This window comes from Chinchilla lanigera, unplaced genomic scaffold (genome assembly GCF_000276665.1).
Source record: "Chinchilla lanigera isolate Chin_1 unplaced genomic scaffold, ChiLan1.0 scaffold00047, whole genome shotgun sequence".
Lineage (NCBI taxonomy): Eukaryota > Metazoa > Chordata > Mammalia > Rodentia > Chinchillidae > Chinchilla > Chinchilla lanigera.
In genome coordinates, this window is record NW_004955448.1 from 8,469,514 (window position 1) to 8,493,127 (window position 23,614).

A 23,614-nucleotide genomic window follows, 5' to 3' on the forward strand; every position below is an offset into this window, starting at 1 on the left:
AGGTGGGTGCTGTTCGTTCAGAAGGCTGGACAGATCTAAATGCAAGTATATTCTTTGATACCCAATTTGCCTCTTGAATTTCTAACAACAAAATGATGCTAGAACCACACATATGAAATGTTAGCCACTAATAGTAGTTAGTAGTATGTTCTTCATTGGCTAACATTTACTGGTTGTTTTGGACACTGGCATGTGAGATGTGTGAGCTTTTTTTTACTTAAGGAATAATTCAGAGGAGTTTAGAAAGATTATAACTGTCTAAATATTTGTGCCTGTCTTTTCTTTAGGAAGTTAATCATCAAATTGTGTCTCATTTCTTTTAAGAAACTTCTCAAGCTTCTCTTAGAATTAACTTCCCTGCCCTCTATGCATCTTGTGTCATTAAAAACTACTTTATAAGAGAATAAATAAATAATAGAATGAACAAAATCAAAATTTCCTTCTTTAAAAAATTCAACAGATTGATATACCTTTAGCTAGACCAAAAAAGACAAAAAGATACAAATGAAATCAGAAATGTAAGTGAATTCATTACCACATACTTTACAGAAATAAAAAGTATTATGAGAATGCTGAGAATAGTTATAGGCCACCAATCTAGATGAGCTAGAGGAAATGGAAAAATTTACCAAGACTGACTCATAAAAATTTAAAGTTTGAGTAGATCTATACATGTAAAAAGATTGCATTAGTAATCAAAAACCTCCCAGCAAAGAAAAGTCCAGGATCAGTTTGCTGCATTGGTGAATTCTAACAAACATTTAAAGAAAACTGACAGCAGTCTTATTCAGATTTAAAAGAAGAAGGAGAGGGGCTGGGGATTTGGCTCAGGGGCACAGCGTCTGCCTGGCAAGCACAAGGTCAGGAGTTTGAGTCCCAGTACCGGAAAAAAACAAAAATAAATAAATAAATAAATAAAAGAAGGAGAAGGAGAAGGAGGAGAAAGAGGAGGAAGAGGAGGAGCAGAAGAGGAAGGGAAAGGAGAAGGAGGAAAAGAAGAGGAAGAAGAAAAAGAAGGAGAAGGTATTATGGCTTGTATCTACATGTCACCCCAAAACCTCATCCATTCACAGGGGGGGCTTTTGGAAATGACTGGACTATGAGTGTATGATACTGGATCATGAGTATGTGAGACTGGGTTAGTCACTGATTGGTCTAGTGTAATTCTCGGTATGGGAGATTGATTTACTGAAGAGGAAAGACCACACCCTGGGTCTGTATGGCATCAACCAATAGGCTTGTAGCCTCAATGGGAGAAAAAGAGAAATAACAAAGGCTCATTGCTTTACTCCTGCCTTGCCATGAATAGTTTTTCATCTACCATGCCTCCTCTGCCATGCTGCCCTACCTTGGAGCTAGCTGACTATGGACCAAAACCTATACAAACTGTGAGCTAAAGCAAACCTTTTCTCCTCTACCTTGTGGGTGTTTTTTGTCCTAGCAGCAAGAAAGTAACTAAGACAGAAAGTGAGAACTAAGACAGAAAGTGAGAACTAAGACAGAAAGTAAATCATACCATAAGACTTATATTAGTCAGTTACCAAGGCCAGCCAAAGACACCACAAGAACAGAAAACTAGAGAATAATATCCTTAGAAATGCAAAAGTTATTAACAAAATATTGGTAAACTGAAACCAAGAACAAATTAAAAGGATTATATATCATAGCCAAGGGGGATTTATCCCAGGAATGCAAGAGTGGGTCAACATAAGAAAATCAATGTTATATCCTATGTTAATAGAACAAAGGAAAAAAGCCACATAATCGTCCCAATTTCTGTAAAAAAGAAAAAAGCATTTGATGTAACACAACACACTTTCTCAATGAAAACACTTGGACAACTAGAAACAGGAGGGAACTCTCTCAATGTGATTTGATGAAAGATACTTATGAAAAACTCACAGCTAACATCAATCATGAAAGACTGAAAATCATTCTGCTATGATCAGGAATAAGGAAAGATGCCAAGTTTCCCACTAACATTCAAAATTATACTGGGAGTTCTAGTCAGAGCAACTAGGCAAAGAAAGGAAATAAAGGCACCCAAGTGGGAAGGGAAGAAGTAACACAATATTTGCAGATGACATGACCCTATAAATAGAAAGTTCTGCAGCAGCTACAAACACCTGAAGCTAATAAATGAGTACTAAAGTTTTAGGATATAAATCAATACACAAAAATCAATGTGTTTCTACATATCAGCAGTGAACTATCTAAAAAAGTTAAGAAAACAAATTTACTTAGAATAGCATGCAAAATAAAAAATTCTTAGGAATAAATTTAGCCATGGAAATGAGAGGAATACTCTGAAAACTGCAAGCCATTGCTAAAGCAAATTAAAGATCTAAATAAATGGAAAGACATCTTATGCTCATGGATCAGAAGGTTTAACATGGTTGAGTTGCAGTACTACCCAAAACAATCTACAGATTCAACACAGGCCTTATAAAAATTCCAACAAATTTTTTATTTTTTCAGAAGTGGACAAAGCAATCTTGAATTCTAATGGAGTTACAAGGAACTTCACATAGCCAAAACAGTCCCAGAAAAGAGAAACAATTTGAAGGACTGATATATGTAGAAAACTTACTGTAAAGCTGCAGTAATTAAAATAGTGTGGTACTGGTGGTATAGGATAGACATATGGACAAATGGAATTAAACCAATATATCTATGGCTAATTGATTTTTGACAAGGGAATGAAACCATTCAATGGTGAAGGAATAATCTTTTCAACCACAGTGCCAGGAGAATTGAATATCCACATGTAAAAGAGAATGTAGATTTCTGCTTCACACCACACACAGAATGAACCCAAAATGGATCAGTGACCTTCATGAAAGTGCTAAAACCATGACACTTTTAGAAGAAAGCGTCAGAGTAAATCTTTACAACCCTGGATTAACAACGAATTCTTAGATGCCACACCAAAAACTTGAGCAACCGAAGGAAGAAGCAAATAAATCAGACATCATCAAAATTAAAAATATTTGTACATCAAAGAGGATCATCATGAGAGTGAAAAGACAATCCGCAGACTGACAGAAAATATTTGTCAGCCATAGACACATCTCCAAAGGAAACATATACATGTTTAACAAGTGCATGAAAAGCTCTTCAACATCACTAGTCTTTAGAGAAATGTAAATCGAAACCACAATGAGGTAGCATGTCACCCGAACTAGGATAACTACAATAAAAAAAGTAGAAAAGTGTTGACAAGGATGTGAGGAAAACTGAAACTCTTATATATTTCTGATGGAAATGAAAATGGTTGAGCCACTGGAAAATGTTTTGTTTCTTCTTCAGATAGATAAATGGATTTACCATTATAGCTGCAGGATTCCCCTCCTGGATATAGATGCTAAAGGATTGAAAACAGGTGCTTTTCAAAAACCCATGTGCACACATGTTCACAGCACCACTGTTCCCAATAGGCAAAATGTGGAACCAATCCAGTGTCCATCAGAAGATGAACAGATAAACAAATTGTGGTATATGGATACTATACGATATTATTTTGCTATTAAAAGAAGTGAAGTATCAATATGTGCTACAGTGTGAATGAACCTTGGAAACATGCTAAATAAAAAAAGCCAAACACAAAAGGTCACATAGAATATGGTTTGAGTTATATAAAATATCCAGGACAAGTTAAGTCCATAGAGACAAAAAATAGATTGTTAGTTTCCAGGATCTGGGGTGGAACAGGGAGTAAGAAATACCTGCTTCATGGACAGGAGGTTGCTTTTAAGGAAATGAAAATATTGTGGAACTAGATAAAGGGTGTGGTAACCCATCATCATAATTGTACTGAGAGCCAGTGAGATGTACACTTAAAATGACTAATTTTACATTATGTGAGCTTTACCTCAATTTATAACATATATATTATACTTTTTTTGAGGTATAATTTTCATGGAATAAAACTAATGCAAGATAAGTGTGTACATCAATGAATTTTGATGTTTATATGCAGTCATGTAGTTACCACTTCAATCAAGATATAAAACATTTCCATTGCTTATACATTTTCTTTATGCTCCTCCCAAGACCTACCACTTCCTTGAATGCAGCCTGCCAACCACTGATCTGTTTGTTCACCCTATAAATCAGTCTTCTCTATTACAGACCTTCTTATAAGCCAAATGGACTCTTTCAAGCTAACTTCTTTTGCTTAGCATGAGTTGGAGGTTTTTCCATTTTGTTGATAGATCAGTAATTTATTCCTTGTTAAATCCTGATTGGGTTCCATTGTATGACTAACCAGCTTTTTTTTAACCCAATATTCATTGAGTTAACCAGTTTTTTAACCCAATATTCATTGAGTTGTTTCCGGTTTTGACAATTAAGAATAAAGCTGCTATGAAAAAATAAATAAATAAATAAATAAATAAAGCTGCTATGAACATCTCTGTAAAATGCTTTATGTTGTCATATTTTCATTATTTTGTGGGGAGGGACATCTGCAAATGGAATTACCAGGTCATAAAATTAACATACACTGTTTTTTAAAAAAAAGCTTAACTTTTTCCCCAGTGCTTGCAACACTTTATACTCCCAGCATCAGTGTAGTTCCCTCCACATCTCTTGCCCACATCCTCACCAAGACTTGATATGATCAGTCTTTTCCATTTTAGGCAACACAATACATGCTTGTCTGTATTTAATTGTGGCTTCAATTTGCATTTCCACAATGTTATTTGATGTTGTACAATGTTTCATATTCATTTGCCATCTATAGATCCTCTATGAATTCAGCTTATTTTTCAATTGGGTTTTAAAATTATCATTGACCTGGGGGCTATGGTGGATTAATAAATGGTCAACTTGAGTGAGAAGGCCCAGCTGAACTAGTCAGTGTGGTTCTGTGGAAGGCCCAACCAAAGACTGTTGCCAGAATCGCGTACAAGGAGAGTGGGAGGGGAAGATCACATGCTGCTGATTTCCAAGAGAAGTTCTGCTGTGGCTGGTTCTCCTGATACAAACCCGGTTGTTCCCATCTTCGGAGGAGTTCTCATGTCCTCGCTCTCTCGGGGGATGGCTACTGTTCCCAGGGAAGCTCTGGTTTTTGCCTTTGTCTTGAGTGTCACTTCCTGGCTCCGGTGCAGTTCCCTCAGTCTATTAGCACAGACTTTCTAGCTTCCACCACTGGCGCATGGATCTTCCCAGTGCAGATCCTTGATGTGGACTTCCATGAGACACTGCCATGGGCTCTAGCCCTTGGCTTGGCCTTTGGAGACATTCCAGTGAGATCCAGGTCCTCCTCTGGATTCTTCAGGTCACTAGTTTGTGGATGAATCTCTTTCACTCTTCTGTATGGGTCTTTTGGGTGAATATTATGATACTCCTGTAAATTTATGTGTCCTATATTAAGTCTATTCCCTTGAAAACTCTGACTACAAGAGTTCTTTATATATTCTGGCTACAAGCCTTTTATTAAATACAGTATTTTAAAATGTTTTCTCCCGGTTCATATTTGTCTTTTTATTCCCTTGAAAGTCTTTCAAAGAGCTGATGTTTTTGGTTTGGGTGAAATTCAATTTATCTTTCTTTCCTTTTATGAATTGTGCTTTTAATATCTTATCTAAGAAATCTTTGCCTAATCGAATGCCACAACAATTTTCTCCTATGGCTTTCTAGACATTTTATAGTTTTAGATTTTACATTTGGCCTGTGATCCATTTGGAGTTAATTTGTGTAAAGAGTATGAGGTACAGTTGGAAGTGTACCTCTGTGTGTAAAGAGGTAAAACTTTTCTTAGTACTGGCATGTGTTAAGCATGCACTTTACCCCTGAGCTATACCCTGAGCTATATTTCCAATCTTCCAATCCCCAAAATGCAAGTGAACTGTAAGGTTTTGTTTTGTTTTTGTTTTGTTTTGTGTTGGCTATTGGAACCCAGATACTTGCTAAACACATGTTCTACCACTGAGCTACACCCTAGCCTATTTATTTGCTTATTTATTCATTTAGAGACAGGGTCTCAGTTGCTAAATTGGTAAGGTAGGCTCAAACTTGTAATCTTCCTACCTCAGCCTCCCAGAGTGCTGGGTTTACAGGTATGTGCCACAATATCCAGTTCATCATTTTTAGTCATTGGTTTGTAGTAGTGTGATTTTGACATGTCTTGATATGGTTTTGCTTTTCAATTGTTTGAGCTCTTTTATTATTTTTCGTCTTGGATTTGTGAATTGACCTTTGTAATCTTATTGTTAATTATTCTGTTACTTTAATTTCAATTTCTTACCTTTCATTGCTGGTGTGTAAAAATATGTTGTATATTGAGCTTGTATTCTGCAATATACTAAAATCACTCATTAGTTCTGGCAGTGGTAGGTTTTCCTGCAAGGAAAACATATTACCTGTGGACAAAGACAGTGTACATCTTCCCTTCCATGCTGTCTGGCTATTATTTTTCTTGCATTATCTCACTGATTCCAGTCTCTATTAAAATGCTGAGTAGAAATGATAAGGGCAAATGCGTTTGCCTTATTCTTGATTTTGCAATGACTTTTTTTTTTCTGGACTTTTAACTTTCCAAATAGGAAAAAATTTTCTTAGCATTCTATCCAATGTATTATAGGTTATTAGATTTTCTAGTCTAGATAGTGGAGTTCTGTTTGAAATCCAGATTTATTTCCCCTTTGATCTGTTTGGATGTTTTTTCCTCCTGGTCTCAGGTGGTTCCCCCACATGGGTATAGTGACAATATTAAGTTGGTGATCTGAGAGTGACCCTTCAGAGTTCTCTCTGTGTAGCTGTATCTGTTCTGAAACTCTATTCTGCAAATTCTACCTGGGAGTTTCCAGCTCGCAGCCCCTTTTCCTGGCTTTCCCACCTTTGTAGCACAACCTTGAAACCTCTAGGCAGTAAACTGGAGTGATTATAGAGCTTACTTTTTTTGGTTGAAATTTTTCATGATTCTCTGTTCCTTATTGCCTAATACTGCATGTGCCTAACCATTGTTTCATATTCATTGTTTCTCATTTTTGTAATTTAAGCATTGTGGTATATTTAATCTCAGTTTCATCATTGTCAGAAGCAAAGTCTCAGTGTCTTTTGTTATTTGCTTCTAATTTGCTTTGTTGTGGCCAGAAAAACATAATCTGAATTATTTTGATACCTTTAGATGTATTGAAACATGTTCTATGCCCTTTTATAAATACATGGCTTTTCTCGATGAATTTTCTATTTACTTGCAGTAATGTGTAATGTTCTATAAATGTCAGTTATATCAAACTGATTAAATGTTCTTTGTGCTTTTATTTTTGTGGGTTTTGGGGCTGGGGATTTAGCTTAGCGACACAGCACCTGCCTGGCAAGCACAAGGTCATGAATTCGGTTCCTGGTACCAGAAAACCCCCCCAAAAAAACCAAACAAACCAAAAAAAAAAAACAAAAACAAAAAAAATTTTTGTGGGTTTTTTAAAATTTATTTTTAATTGACACAAAATTGTATATATTTATGGGGTATCATGATATTTCAATACATATATAATGTAATGCTCAAATCAGGGCAAGCATATCTGTCTCCTCAAACATTTGTCATTTGTAGTGAAGATATTAAAAATCCTTTCTTCTAGTATTTAAAAACATGCAGTATATTATCTTTAGTTGTAGGCACCCCACTTTGCAATAGTATACCGGAGTTTATTTCTCTCATCTTCATGCAACTTAGTCCCCACTGGCTGGTCTTTCCCACTCCTCTCTCCTTTCTGCCTGCCCCCCATAGTCTTTGTGCCTCCTACACCCCACCGTTCATCAGGAAAACACAGACCTCCTTGCTGAGCCAATCAGAAGTTAGTTGACAGTGTTATGTGTCAGTTATCGAGAGCTGCATGCTGACAGTGCTGAGCATGGTACTCTATTTGTCTAATTTCACCCTTTATGTTTTGAATCTGCATATCAAGTGCATAGGCACTGAGTATTAACATGTCTTCTGGAGACGTTGACCCTTTTATTGTTAGGAAATGTCTCTTTTTTTTCTTGTCATATTTATTTTTGGAATTTTACTTTTTTGGCCAATTTAACTTTCTCATGATTCATATAGTCCAGTGTACTTTTTCCAAATCTTTTATCATCATGTTATCACATGACAAGTCTGTTTCTCACAGACATTGGCAGGGTGAAGTCTGCTATCTCCTACTTGTTTTCTGTTTATGCAATCTGTTTTGCTTCTTTCCTCTCTTCTGGGTTGAGGTTTTTTCTTTTTTCTCTATTTTGTTATGTTTGGTTTTTTTTCCAGTTCTTTACATGTTAGTGTATTCTTATTTGTTTGTTGTCATGTATTTGTCTACTATTTATTAAATTTTTTTCAGTGCTTTCTTTAAAACAGTAGTTCTGTGTGGGATTACTATCCTTTGCTATGAGACATTTGACAATATTTGATTGTCATCACCAGGGGAGGGGCCTACTAGCATCTAGTGGATACAAGCCAGGTATGCTGGAACTTTCTACCGTGCACAGACAGGCTCTGACAAGAATTATCCAATGAAAATATGTACTCAGGAGATTGAGACGAGAGGATCACAAGTTAGAGGCCAGCCTGGACAACGTAGTGAAACCCTGATTCAGAATAAAGAAAAAAAAGCCTAGGGATGCACCTTATCACCCCACAGGTTCAATCTCTAGGACTGAAAAAAAAATATAGCAATAAGATTGAGAAATCATGCTGTAGGCTTTTAATTATAATACACATTCCTATTTAATCATAGTCTAGTTGCAGATAATATAGGTGTATATTAATTTATACATATGTAAAACTTTTCTCTCTCCTGTTCTTTCTGCCATTATTGCCATGTATTTTATTTCTATATCTTCATGTTCCACATTGTTTGTATTTTTACCAAAAAACAATTACGTTCAAACATAACTAATTAAATAAAAATAGCTTGAAGATCTTTGTAAAACATATTTTATAAAGCAGATCTGATAGCTATAATATTCAATGATATTTCAGCCTTTGTTGACCTAAAAATATCTTTACTTCAACTTTTTGAAGAGATATTTTTGCTGACTAAAGAACAGCATGTTGAGAAGGTTTTTTTGGTTTGCATGTTCTTACATAATTGCTTTCTTTGAAAATGTCATCCCATTGGCTCTGCTTTACATTGTTTCTGATGAGAAATCACTTGTAAATTTTATCATTATTCCTCCATATGGAAGGTATTGCTTTGTTTAATTTTATTTTGTTTACTGGTGCTTGTAAGGTTTTTCTCAGTAGTGTTAAAAACTTTGTTCTTGGAGGATCTTAGAATGGTTTTACTTTTATCTATCTAACTTGATGATTTCTTGCTCTTCTTGAATGTGGACCAACATTTTCAGTTACAGAATGCCCTTTCTCTGAGATTAGATGTAAATACGTTAGACCAATTAGTATTATTCCATAGGTCACTGAAAGTAAAATTTTGATTTTAGCCTTTTTTCTTTAAGTGCTTTAACCTCTATTGCTTCTATTGCTGAAATTCAAGTGTACAGATCACTCCCTCTATTGTTAGGCCTAGCCAGTAAATTTTTTAAGATGTATAGATGTTGGATATTTTAACAACGCCTATCTTCTTTTTGCCAGGTTTATATTTTCCTTTCGCTTCTGGAGGACATGTTGGAGGATATCTATAGCAACTAATTAGATGCGCACCTCAGTGCCTATCATTTTGATATCTATTTCTATGGACTGGTTTTTGTCATAATAGATCATATTTTCCTGCTGCTTTGTGTTTCAATATTTGAATGAGAGCTAGACCTGGTGCTCAGTGACTGGACGGTTGCTTTAAACCTTTAAGACATTTAAATGTTCATTTAGGCAAGCAGTTACTCTATTTAAAAATGTTTTCTTATTTTAAGGCTTTTTAAGAAAACTTTCTTACAGTTGTTTTAGAGTAGCCTGTAAAACTAGTTTGCCCTCACTTTTGACACACAGATCTTTTTGGAAATCTCTGCAAGCTCCTGGTTGCTGGTTGGGCAGTATATCCCTGTTTCTTCATGTGCCTTATTATTTTGTCTTGGAATCTGTGCATTTGATAAAACATAGGCCTCTTTCAGTTTTTACTGACTGGCTTCAGAGAGGGAAGAATTTTCCTCAGCTAGCATAGCTAGAGATTCCAGAGGCTTCTCATCCTTTTCTGTGAATGCATCTTCTTTTGACTTGTGAATGTCAAAGTTTGGTTTTTTCCTAATTTCTTTCATTATGAGCTTATAATATCTTGCTTCTTCTGAGGTATTTTGCAGTATTGAGAGTTATCTAGATCTTCTATAATCTATTCAGCTCTTTTTAATTCTGATGTCTCTTAAATATCTAGAGTATGACAGGTTCCATCAGTGAGACAGAAAACATTCCTTTGGGCAGCCCCAGGAGAACTGGAACATTGAACGCATGCTCCAGCCTTCTCTTCTTCTACCAAGGGAACAGTCATGAAACTATCCCAACCTCGGGTTTCTCAGTAGCAACAATTCAGCCCTTTTGTTTCCTTCCGTGGTTCAAGCATCTCAAGTAGGGGTTCCATCAGAACTCTGAGTCAGACAAGACAGAAACTAGTCTTACTAGCAATCCCTGAAAAGAGGGGCAGTGCACACACATTCCAACTCTTTCTTTTCTCAGGGAGAACCAGGGTGCTGAAGTTTCTTCCTGCTCATGCCATGCCCTGGGCAGGGACAATCACAAATGAGTGCACACTGGTTCAAATTATTGGCTGTGTCCTCAGCTCCCCTCAGTCTGGTGCACTTTCCTATCAGCGCTTGGATTCAGTGATGTCGTCTCCTGGCAGTCTGAATGGTAGCTATATCTTCCAGCCCTGTTTCCTCCTCAAGAGCAGTCAGGAGTTAGGGATTCCTTTTCATCCCATAATAGGCATCCAATACTTTCAAAAAGAAACAGCTTATTCCAACATTAAGTTGCATTTCCAAAACCAGTACTATTGATTATCCCAGCTTTAGTTGTGGAATTTCAGCTTTAGCTGTGTATCTCCTCAGGAGAGGACAGAAAGCCTGGTGTGAATGAGATCTCATAGGTTTGGCATTGCTTACAAGAATATGTGTCTAACTCGTAGACATACTGGTGTGTGGATAGAACTGGTTTCCATTGTCTGTTTTCTGTTTTCTGCTCTAAGATGAGAATCTTGGATTTCAAATTCATAATTTAATATTCTTACTCATAATATTCTTTAACTATTTCAAACATTTCAGAGTATATTGAGCTTGCTACCCAACAAATGTCCTGTTTGAATTATGTATTTGAAGGTACTAAATAAGCAACATCCTAAAACACACTAAAATATAACAGCAAAGCTCTTATTACATTCCACTAATTACTTTTCTTTGATTAAGCTATCCATAGATTTTATATTTAGTTTTTTAAAAAGACAATAAAACATATGTATCTGATCTCTTTACCATTCTATATTGAATTTATTCTGAATATGTTATTTGATAAGAGCAAAAATTTAAGTAATCTCTAGTGAAATATTGCATTATGTTATCTCTCTCTTTGTGAGCATGGGAATGATTTTTCAAAGAATGCCAAGCAGTTTTGTTCTGTGATGCAAAATTGTCCATCCTTGCTATGTTTATTTATAATTAGAAGTCAGACAGTGACCGTATTTACTTACTATAAAAAAACTCAAGAGAGATGCTTCAATGTAATTTGTAAAATATTATGGCTATATATATAATCTGTTTAAAAAATATTGCAAAAAGGTAAAGAATACAATTAGTACTCAGTTACTCTGACATCTAAAACAGAATGAAAAGCCTTTTGAAAATCACATCAGTATACCATTCACCACCATTTAAAGGAGAAAGACTCAACACTGACATGACTTTCTGTTTGAGTCCTGACAATAACGATCTTTAGGCAGAATATGTGTTTGTGCAAGACCACACCCTTGAAATTTGGAGCCTTAAGGTGATACCAGTTTTATTGCTGGTTTGTGGTTGTCACCATTTGATCCTAGTTTACTGATCTAGAAACATGAGATTCCAAGAAGTTGAGTGGCTGATATTCCACAGGTGATAAGCCATCTGTCAGGTCTTTTGGATCTCAGAGCCTATGTTCTTTTTGCTATAAGAGATGGTATTCTTAGGGAGCCCGATTTTCACATTTCTCTCTTTGTACTAATGATATGGGCAATGTTATTAGAAGTACATTTAAAAGAAAAATTGATGTTTTAAGCTTAATCTCTGATAAACATTTTGAACTTCTAGTCATATTTATGGTTTAGTGATATATTTAGTCTCTCTGATTGGCTGACTTAAAAACTTTTGAGACTAAGGAAACATAAACATGTACTTAGAACACTGTCGATGTAATGTCCCATATAATATATATATTTCAATGAAAATGACAAAAGAAAAAGCAGAGAGAAGGGGCATATTAATTTTTGGGGATTGCCACTGAGTTTCTTGTATTTTTTAAGTAATTTTATTGATACACTTTTGATATACATAATGATCATATTCGTCGTAAGGAATTTGTACCTCTACATAACATATCTTAATTCTTCTTCTTTCTTTTTTTATATCTTAGATCTTAGTTATGTTTGCCTCTTGCTGTGAAGAAAAGTAGGTTAAAAAACAATCCTAGGGCCTGGACTGGAAATGAATAAATAAGATGTCTTATTGCTGTACATCATCAGTTTTCTTTATGTTTTGTACTGCGTTGCCTCATTACTTGTTCTGTGCTGTAAGTGTGTATTTATTAATTGCTGCTTCCCAGTCAGCTTTCTGTGAGCTACAAAAGTGGAAAAGTAGATGAAGCAGTTCCTCTGGGTTTTCTGCTGTGCAGGATAAATAAAGATTTGATAAATTTTGTGGGCTGCTACCTTATCAACTAACTGCTATTCAGGTAATTCTTTGTTTTGAAGATTTATCTTCAAAAGAGAAAATGTTCTGTGTTATGTGTGGGTGGAGGTCTTCACGTATTGGGTTACTAAATTAGCAAATAAAAATGCAGGACAACCAGTTAAATCTGGACTTCAGATAAAGAACAAATACTTTTTTAGTAAGCATGCTAGACATGCTGTGTGGCTACTCTGTATTTTATCTGGAAACTTTTAATGTGACCACTTGTTTAGAATAGAATAGAGGCCTATTTTCATATACTCTTTTTGTTTTAATCTACATTTGGTTTTATTTTCTTATCTTTATCCAGTCTAGTATTTTCTTGCCTCAAGGCAGCTGAACCTGATGTGCTGCTGTTAGGAGTGCTTTGTTCTTCTCTTCTTCTTGCCAATGCTAGACTGTGATCCAAAGGTGCTGACACAATCTCCACAATGAAAATATTCACTAGAAATAGAGATAGGGCTCGTCTTAGTTACTTTTCTCTCATTGCTGGGACAAAACACCCAACATTCAAAGTTAAGAAAGGAAAGGTTTATTTAGCTCACAGTTTATAGAGGTTTCAGTCTGTAATCAGCTTCCTCCAAAGCAGGATGGCAGGGCAGAGGAGCAGCAGTTCATGGCAGCTGAAACCAATAAAAGCAACAATGGCAAAAAAAGGGAGAAGTAAGCCTTTTTGTCTGCCCTTATATTGTAAGGAGGCTATCACTCCCTAGGGCTGGTGTAGCACTCACAGCATTTTCATACCCTCCTCTTGCTCAGGCTCAGAATGAGGACTGTGGCCCCCTACTGAGTCACTTCATTAAACTTCTAAACTTCTCCCAAGATCAGATGAGATTGGGCACATTCAGGGTGATATGGCCATAGACTAAACTCAAGTTGACACAATGAATCAACTGTTACAACATCCTGGAGTGTAAACAACTGCCATAGGGCATGTCCTCTACATCCTAGGATGTAGAAATGCTAAGTTACTTAGTTAAGCTTCTGAACTTCTCAAGTTGACACAATGTATCAACCATTACAGGGCTGCAGGGGAACATGCCCACCCACAGTCCTACTTGAGTGGAAAAATTAAAGTGTAGAATCTGTAAACTTTTGGAATATCTTGTTAATCTAATTAACTATGTAAATTATTTTTTTTTCTCTCAAGAGCCACATGATAGATACTGATAATGGTGGCTTCAGAGTTTTCATTCAAGGGTGTCCATCCTTTCACCACTACAGATTCTTACAAACATCTTCTGTGTGAACATGGATATTGTCATGGTCTCACAATTCACATATTACAGTTAGAGAACTGGAAGAAAGAAAGTAAGACTGATAACAGTTCATTCTGATAGTTCTATCTGTAATTGAAGCTTGTCTCTGTTAAAAGCCAATAAGATGTATTTCCAGTGAGACAAAGTAGATGAGGTATGATCAAAATATATAGTGAATGTTCAAATTTTAAAAATTTTATTACAGTAAAAGACATATTGCCACTAATAATTCCCAAAATTTCCCTCACTTCCCACACACAAAAATTCCCCATCATTCTTGCCACTTTCTGAGGCAGTTCCAGAAATCCTCTTTTGAGAGGGTCTTTACAGGGTGTGATAAAAAAAATATGGTGAATTTTATTGCTGAATGTCATCCAATGGAAAGCCAGGCTCAAAAAAAATCATTACAGTGTATCCACATCTGCCTCATCCACCATATTTGGCACTGTGTGACTTCTGTCTCTTTTCCAAAGTCAAAATGACCATGAAAGGTAAAAGTGTTGGATAGACTTGAGACTTTGTGACAGCTACAGCTGCACAACTTTAGATGCTCACAAAAGAGGACTCCCAAAACTGCTTCAGGAAGGGGCAAGCATGATCGGATCTGTGTGTTCAAAGTAAGGGCAAGTATCTTAAGGGGGATTAATAGCAGTGGTTTTTGCTATAATTTTCAAAAAATTTAAACATTCATTGTATGTTTCAATCACTTTGGAAAGATATAACATTTCTTTTTATCATTTCAGTGTGTCCTTTGAGAATCTTTTGGATGTGGCATGTTTAGATTCCATATTATTACCATGTATTTCAGTGATCTATCTGATTGGAAAATAAAGAGAAATTATAAACCAGAAAAATTTTGGCTTCCCTAGGTAAGAAAGAGATTGGCTGGAAAAGTAAAATACTTTTAGAGTTTTCTATAGCCAACAAATAGTACTACTTCTCTTGTGTCCAATCTAAGAACATATCCCCACAAAATAATCACCATAATAGTTCCTAAATATGCAGTGTTGATCAGTCCTTTTGCAATTCAATCTCCACACTACCCCGTGGGGCAGGTATTATTTTTATGCTCAGAGGCTGCCACAGAATAGCTCATTAACATATATTGGCAGAATGACTGAAGCCGTAACTTTTGCTTTTGCTTTGATTACTAGTTTAAAATTTAACCATGTATTTGCTTCTTTTGTGTAGTTATGGACTATCACACTAATAAAACTGGTTTTTAACAATATATTAATAAGGGGATCAATTTCTTCTTGGTGCCTCCCAATGGGTCTCTTTCCTTATTGTCCAGTTGTGGCTACAGAAACAGTTCCAAATTCCACTAGGTACTACTGTGAGGATGGCCAGGAGAAGATCCTCGGTTGTGTACCATGCACCGTGCCAGGCTTTTTATATGTGCTTTTCTCACTGAGAAACCTTCCTTTCATAGATACGGAAACCAAAGCATTATAAACCGGGCAAAGGTCACATAGCTAAGAAGTGGAGCCATTAGATTTCAAAATCAGTATAGGATAATGTCAGATATTTGTCAAGCTGGTTCAGTTTAATTATGTCATGTGAATTATAAGCTTCATAGAGACAAAAATTGTCTCTCTCTTCTTCAGGGCTGAGTCCCAGATGTTTATCTCACAGCAGGCACTCACAATAGAGGCAGAATGAACAAGCTATAAAAGTATAGAGAGTTCTCCAGTAATTTCTTGGTACTTAAAGAACACACAATTTCCTCTGCTTTTTCTTCTCATTCCTCACCAAATCTACTTTAAGAATATTAAATAAATTTTGGCATCAGAACTAAAGGGACTACTTGGTCAAATATTACTAAAGCAATGGGACATCCATATATATCACCACTATAACTAGTTCAATCAATCTAGAACTAACCCTGAATCTCTTTGGCAAACAGTCTCAAACATTATGACAGTCCAGCTCTGTTCAGTTTACTCCCTCAGGGGTAAATTGAGCAGCTTATACAATTTATGAGGTTCCTGGAACAGAGTTTTGCTTAGCTATAATATCTTGTGTGGGCAAAGTAGACTAAATTTGGAATACTGCTAAACTTAGGGTCATTGCAGAGTTCAAAAAAAATTAAGTTTTGTGAAGGAACACGTATTCAGTGGTCTCTCTACCCTGAGTGTGTGGAGGGATAAAGCAAGTCCTCCAAATACAAAATGTATTTGAAGGTAATTTTTTATTGAAATCTGGTGTCTTAACATGTGGTTGTAATATGTAAGAAACCATGATTTCTACCTTTGTGGTTGTAAGTCCACAAATGTTTTTAAATAGGTGCTTCATCAGTTTTGATGTTAAACAAGTGGGAATGATTTACCCAGAATCTTGCAATCAGATGTCTGAGTGTCTGATGTCTCCTGATCTAACCCTAATACAGATGCAACATAAGTAAAAAATTAAAAATAGATTATAGATGTTAGAACTGCATGTATTTACTCTGCCCCTAGCAACACATGGTAGATGATGCCCTCATGTATGAGGGACCAAGCTTTCTACCTAAACCTAGGTTTATGTATATTTATGGGTTATTTTTTAGTCTTGGTTTGTCTTTTACATTTACATCCCAGGATATCCTATCTCCCTAAACAAGAGTATCCAATTTGATCATCACTCCTGGAAATTCTCAAGCTTTTATTAATACCTGATAGAATAAGGTCATAGACAGCCAGCGTCTATGGAGAATGAATCATTCTGTTCTGTATTTGGAGAGTTTATGGGCCTGTTGCTTTTTGTTTTTATTCCCTGGCAAGACTTCCAAAATGCACCTTTGACTGGCTCTGCTGACAGCCTTCAGCGATCTAGATGAAGATACAGGAGATGTATTTCTTGTGATGTAATAACTTTATTTATAGCTTCCAGGAGCAGCGATATTACTTGCTTAGTCTTGTGTTCCTGGTCCTTAGAAATGAAGGAGTTCAGTATGAGTTTGTTGATCAAATCACTCCTGTTTCTCCATTGTAAGATCCCTGGTGTTCCAGCTATGCCTTAGTGATGCACAGTCCCTTTGCTTTTTGTCTGTCTCAAGCTCAGGACTTTTTACTGCCATCCTCCTTCTTTCAGAGGCCTGAGTCACACTCTTGGTTGCTGTGATTAATTTCTTTTGGCGTCTACTCCCACTAACACCGGTTTTTACTCTCCTCCGATCCTGTGCTGCACTATCTTCTTTATCACTGCAGTGTCCTTCCCGTGCCCTGTCAACACTAGTATGGACATATTGCTTTGCAGATGTGTAGCTGGGCAATTAAAACTGCTAGTTCCCTGTAACTAGCCAATCACAAGGGTCCGTTGAGTGCTATTTGTGTCTGTCCTGTTCTCAGGTGCATTTGTGATAGTGATAGGTTCACTACCAATGCTGAGCTCTAACAAAAGGGCATATCTTTTCCTCCCTAGATATCTTTTATTGTGGAACTACGCTGGAAATCTTAGAAGTGTTATGGAGATTAATTACTAGGTAAGTGATATTTAGCTGTGGTCATTTCTTTTACTGTGCCCTGAGACACTGGTTCCACAGCTCGTGACACTTGTTCACCATTGCCTCATTTGTTTGCTTTCAAGCACTAGGGAGTAGAAAGCTGCAGAATTTGTATGTCATTTGGCTACAAAGATATCCATTGTGCTCTTTATGACAGTACAAGGTCTATTATTGATGGAGAATCAACACAGGACTTGAACAGAAGCAAAAAAAAATGTAACCTTCATTTGGAAATGCTGTAAATTCTTTTAAGTTCATCTTTTGGTTACTTTAAAAATATATTTTTGCACAGATTTTCATTGCTGCTAATGTTATAGGTGCCACAAAAGAGAAATACAGTAATGCTAAAGTTAGTCCAGGAAATATTTTATTTCAAAAGAGAAGTAATCTCTCTTACCCCGTGTTCTCCTAATAAAACATTTAAGAAAATGTTTTTATTAACTTCTGGAAATACATCTAAGAAACTTCAAGCCTTTGAGGTTTCATAGAAAATGCAGTGTAGTGTACTAGAACTGATCGCAGCGCAGTAAGACTGGGATACATGAAAATCCAGACACAACCTTGTTGCTGTGTGGGGCAGAGGCTAGGGAGCACGGAGGCCTGACCCAGACTGAAGGTACCCGTCCTGCTAGTGAGCCTGCCCACTTGGCCCCTGCTACGGGCAAATAATTTTATTTACTCCAGTCAGAGAAGGGGCTCCTTAGGGCTGAACCAGCAATCCATCTGGAACCCAGGGGAAAAATATCCTACACTTAACTAATCTTAAAAATTTTTGAAGTTTCCACTACTTAAAATGACAGCATATCTGAGTGCATAGATGAGTTATTTTGCTACCTTACTATGGAATACTACCTCTCATAGGATGCTTATCATCCCTTTACTCTATCATGGTCAGCTCTCCCATCAAAAATGATATACTCACAACTTAAAGGAGGAGGGATTTAATTTGGCTCTTGGTAGCAGAGAATTCAGCCTGTGGTCAGCTGCACTAGGACATTCCATGCAGGAACGTCATGGTGGAAAAGTATGGTAGAGCATAGCTGTGAAGTTCATAGCAGATGGGAAACAGAGCATGGGAACTGTGTCAGAGAGGACAAGACCAGGGATCACATACAGTACTCTAAGTCCTGCCTCCTTGACACACCCAGGCACACCCAGAAGTCTGTGGTTGTCAAGCCAATCACATTGAAAATTCATTTTAACTGTCACAGTCCAAAATAACAAGAGCATGGGAAAAAAGGTTCATCCCAACTCTCTTTAATGATTTCCAATTTCCCTAAATATTTAGATCCTAATGTATATTTAGACTGATGCTTCATACTCATGTTCTTCCTGTGATACTCTTTGAGTATACTCCTGGTATAACTGTGATGTCAAGATTTATTTCTGGCTAGCTATCTTGTATATTCTACTTGGGATCTCAGTTCGCTAACTGTATAGAAATGGAAGTGCATTACTTGCTCTGTATGCTCAGATCAATCAAAAGTGCTTCTTATCACATTGTGTCTACCTTTTGGAAGGTGCCTTAGATTCTGAGTGATTTTGGGACCAACAGTTTGAAAGTCACAGTGTTGAACTGATTCTTGCTCAAACATTTTGCTGTTGCTTGTTAAGTGTCTTTCAGTTTAGGCATCAGAATTTAGATCAGATAAAATTGTTACCTACATTTGTTGTTCTGGGTTTGCATATTAATACTAATATAATGAAATCACAATAAATTTTACAAAAGCATTTGGCATGGATATTGTGGTTATTTCAACTTGTGAAAGAATCACTATTGTGCTCTGTAATTAATACACTTCACTGTGGAACCTAGAAAGGACCCAAAATGTACATGTGTACTTTTTCTGATTTTTTTTCAACTATCCATGACTTATTTGAATTCCCAGTTAGATATTTGTTCATTGTTTCATTTGCTAGGGGCCTGGAAATTAAGGACCTAAGAGTTTCTAAATACTTAATGAGAGGAAAATCATATTATTCCATAATTAATACATTTGGATGTCCATCTGGTCCAAATATTTTTACGTATTTGTCAGTATTTTAAAATGAAGTATTTCAAAAGCAAGGGAAAAAACCAGAGAGAAATGGACAAACCAGTAATCAGCAATAAGGGAGCCCATCACATGTTCTGAATAGAGAAGCTTCATGGAAATGAATTTTTTTTTTTTTCTGGTACCGGGAATCGAACTCATGACCTTGTGTTTGCCAGGCTGGTGCTGTGCCACTGAGCTAAATCCCCAGCCCCCGGAAATGATATTTTGTTAACAGGAGATTATTATGGTCCTTCCCTCAGAATTCCCTTGAAAATGAGCCCAAGAGGCAGCCTCATAGTAGTTAGCATTTAGTAACTCCCAATCCAGTTTGGAGTGAGGTGTTAAGTGCTTAGTGGTACTTAAAAGAATTGTCACTAATATCACGCATAGAAAAAGTGTTAAGCGTTTAAATCTTAGTACTTTCTAGTGTTGAAACAAATGGATGAGAAGGGAAATTATTTATATAATTAACTATAAAGATTTGATATATTTTTACATTAAATAAAAAACCAAAACATAAGCAACAAATTAGGAAAAACATATGATGTATAATTGCTCTAACTTTTGTGGAAGACATTTGTACTGTTTATATCAAGAACCTTCAAAGTCTGAGGCTTGGAGTATAGCTCAGTGGTAGAGTGATTATCTACCATGAATGAGGCCCCTGATTTGATCCCTAACACTGCAAGAAAAGTTGGTAAAGAATCTGCAATGATGTGAAAATTCTTACAATATATAATAACGGAGAAAGGGCATGACAAAACATTATGAACCTTGTATGTATAGTCATGTACTTTGCATAAAAAAAAAGAAATGTTCCTCTGTACTATTTGTGAGTGTTGAGATTATGGGTGATACTGTTTTAGTCTTCATGTTTCCTACATCTTCCAACATTTCTATAAGGAATGTGTATTATTTTTATAGTCAGAAGATGTAATTTATTCTAATGAAATACAATTTAAAATTTGGTGACTTAAGAAGATAAGTGTTATATAGTGAAAAGGCATTAAAATTACTTATGAACATCTTCCTTGTTTCTTTTATTAGTTCCAAAGATGATCTACTGAATGGAGTTCCTTTCTGCTGTTTGTATCGGCCATGACCAGGAAATGCATATATAGACTTAGTGTGGCTACAAAGGCACCAGGAGCCCAGTGTCACAAGAATGCCTACTTTCCACCCATTTTCCTTGGTTTGTTGAAAGTTTTGATGTCTTATTTCTCAACTTGTATCCTTCGCCACCAGCATGCCACTCAAGAATAAAAATGTTCTTATTGTTATATTGTCACCTCTAAAAAATAGAATAGCTAATGCTATAAACATTTCATTCTTATATTTGAAACATTATTTTATAAAAGGAAAGCTCTCTTTTCCAAAGTTTCCTGTATTATTAGCATCTTAGCAGGGGATCAAATTCAGATGGAAGTCCATTCCTTGGTTACCTTTGGTTCAGCAAATAAAAAGTTGATCCAACATTAAGCATTGAAAAATGACAATGGGTTTTAAATTTTAGTGATCATAAGAGCGGCTATTAAGAAGAAAGAGCATGTTCCCTCTGAAAACCTCAACAGTTTAGATAAATCAGTTGTAACTGGTGTTTTATCTTTTGTCGATGAAAGTGAATCCTATGAGTTAATAGTTTATAGGAAGAAAGGATTTGAAATAATTGGTTAATGAATTTAGTAAAAATTGGCAATGGTGTTTAAAGTTACATCTTTTGAGTACAGGGAACAAATAAGAAGGTGCTTGTTCAATATCTGCATTTACTGAAATTCAAATAATTACATGGTCAGACTTAAAGAATTACAGTTCTGCATTTTTTTAGTCATTGATACTTTGATTTAAGACATATAGGATGTTTATTTTGATCAGCTTGATAAAGTTGGCTCCACTGTCAGCCAAACTGCAATGTGAGGAATCCAAGACTCATTTTATGGATTGTCGAACAAAGTATTAAATAGTCACTTAAGAATTCTTGGCATGAATTTGTTTGACTGAGTCATTAAAGAAAATCAAAATAGCCTCTTGTACTTTAGCAGCTCTTTATGATTTTAGTACTTTGCAAAAGAGCACTAATGAATAAAAATATTTTTTGAAGCTGAAAAACGAGACCTCCACTTAAAATTAGATGCTTTGAGGCGGAAGCCTTAGAATACACTGAGTTGGTGAGTAGATCACGGTAGACTCCTGAGCCCCAGGGCTCAGCAGGTGGTCCCAGAACCTGTGCAAGGGGAACCTTGAGTCATTCTCCTTTCTTCATCTTCCTGCTTCAAGGAGTTGCTGGTAACAGAGAAGGGCTTCACGCCTTTGAGAGAAATAATGGTTAGATGATAGCGTGTTTGTTTCATTTTCTTTCAAACTTTGAGAATGGGGTAGATTTATGATCTCTCAATGAGCAACCCGTAGTGCTGTTTTTATTTTGGCCTTGATCATGTGAATGCTTAATCTCTTGCTCCATATATGGAATGCGTGGGAGGGTAGTGTCCTCTAACTGACCTTTCCCAAAATCAAGTTCCGAGTCTAAAAGCTGTAACCCAAAACTCAAAATCATTGGCCTTAAAGAAATTTCCTTGAGAGAATTAGGCATTCCTTTTTCATTTTCAAGTGCACGTGTCTCGTGCATGCTTTCAGGAAGTATAGCATCCTTGGCCTCAAGCCTCCCTGAATTTTGGGATATGTGTATAAGCAATAATCTCTCCGTTCTAACTTGATTGGAGCCTGAACCCCATCTCACTAAAATTAGTTTTCAAATCTAAATTCAATTAAAAACAGATGTTTCCAAGCAGACCGAAAATGGCTGTGAAAAAAAAAAAAAAGGAATCAGACCCAGTACCTCGAGAATTTTTTGACTTCTCTAAGTATTTTTTGGGATAACAGGAAAGGAGAAAGAAGACTTATGTCCAAAGCATTTGCTCTTCCTTCCTTCCTTCCTGAGCACCCCAACTGCCTGGAGTCAGTGTCTTTAAGGAGGTGTGCCATGATTTGCTAGGCTGGGCTTTTCGCCATGATGCCCTCTCTAATCTACTCCAGGTCAAGACACATTTGCATCTTGGGCTCGGCAAGTAATAATTCTTATTGCTGAACCTTCATTTCTGCACCCAGAGGAAGGAAAACATAAAAATAACTTGTTATCAAAAAGTAATGGAATATTAAGGATTCCTGCCCATAAAGTTTCATTTAGCACATTCTTTAAAACTCCTTCTAAAGCTAGCCTAATGGAAATTCAGGAAACATTAGTGAGTTTTGGAGGGTTTTTTTCCTCTCATTGAAATCAAAATCCTGTTAAAGAACGTATGATGGGAAGAAGGAGCAGGCTCGATGTGGACAGATAGGACCCATGAACTTTAATGCATTAAAATGGATGCATAAGTTCTTCGAAGATGAGAAACATATGTCCAATTACTGTGAGATTCTCCGCTCCTTACAAGTTCAGAGCAGACAGTCCTCATCTCCTTGTCTTAAAATGAGTATGTCTCTTTTCAGAATAATGTTAAACATTAAGTCTGGTCCACCACCATTTTATTTTTAATCTTCTCTTTTATCCCCAGAATCTTGCATTCCTCATATACTTCACCCTTTTTTTTGGTGTAGAATAATATCCTTCAGAAATCTTTGATGCATCAGTGAATTAAAAGGAAAAAATGAGTTGTAAGTGCTTTTTCTATTTGTCATTTTTAATACGTTTTGAGCCACTTGATTTATGATTAAGCATTTCTTGGGAGAGGAGAATGTTTAAGGTGGTATTTTGAGCTCCATTTAAGGCAATTTAGTTGTCATCAGGTCCCCTCACCCCATAACCTTTGTAAGACCTTGCTTCATAAATTGGACCCAAACAATTGGCTTGTGTTTCAAGTAGACAAAGCCTTATGGAAATGATACTTACTAAGTGTTTTTATTGGACATCTGGGTAAGAGTTAGCCTTTGTCAGGCCAGTCACAGCCCACAGCTAGCCTTACTCTAACACTCATAGTGGCAGTTTCTGCTCTCAGGAAGTTCTT

The 23,614-nt window shown here is 36.3% G+C and overlaps 1 long non-coding RNA gene across 1 annotated transcript in view; it reads left to right on the forward strand.

Annotated features, from left to right (window-relative positions):
* The window catches only part of LOC106149519, a 63,482-nt gene that overhangs the window by 26,493 nt on the left and 13,375 nt on the right, over positions 1 to 23,614 (forward strand). The window contains exons 2-3 of the long non-coding RNA XR_001235767.1: positions 17,499 to 17,559; positions 20,664 to 20,808. This is a non-coding gene — a long non-coding RNA (uncharacterized LOC106149519). The remainder of the gene's footprint in view (positions 1 to 17,498; positions 17,560 to 20,663; positions 20,809 to 23,614) is intronic.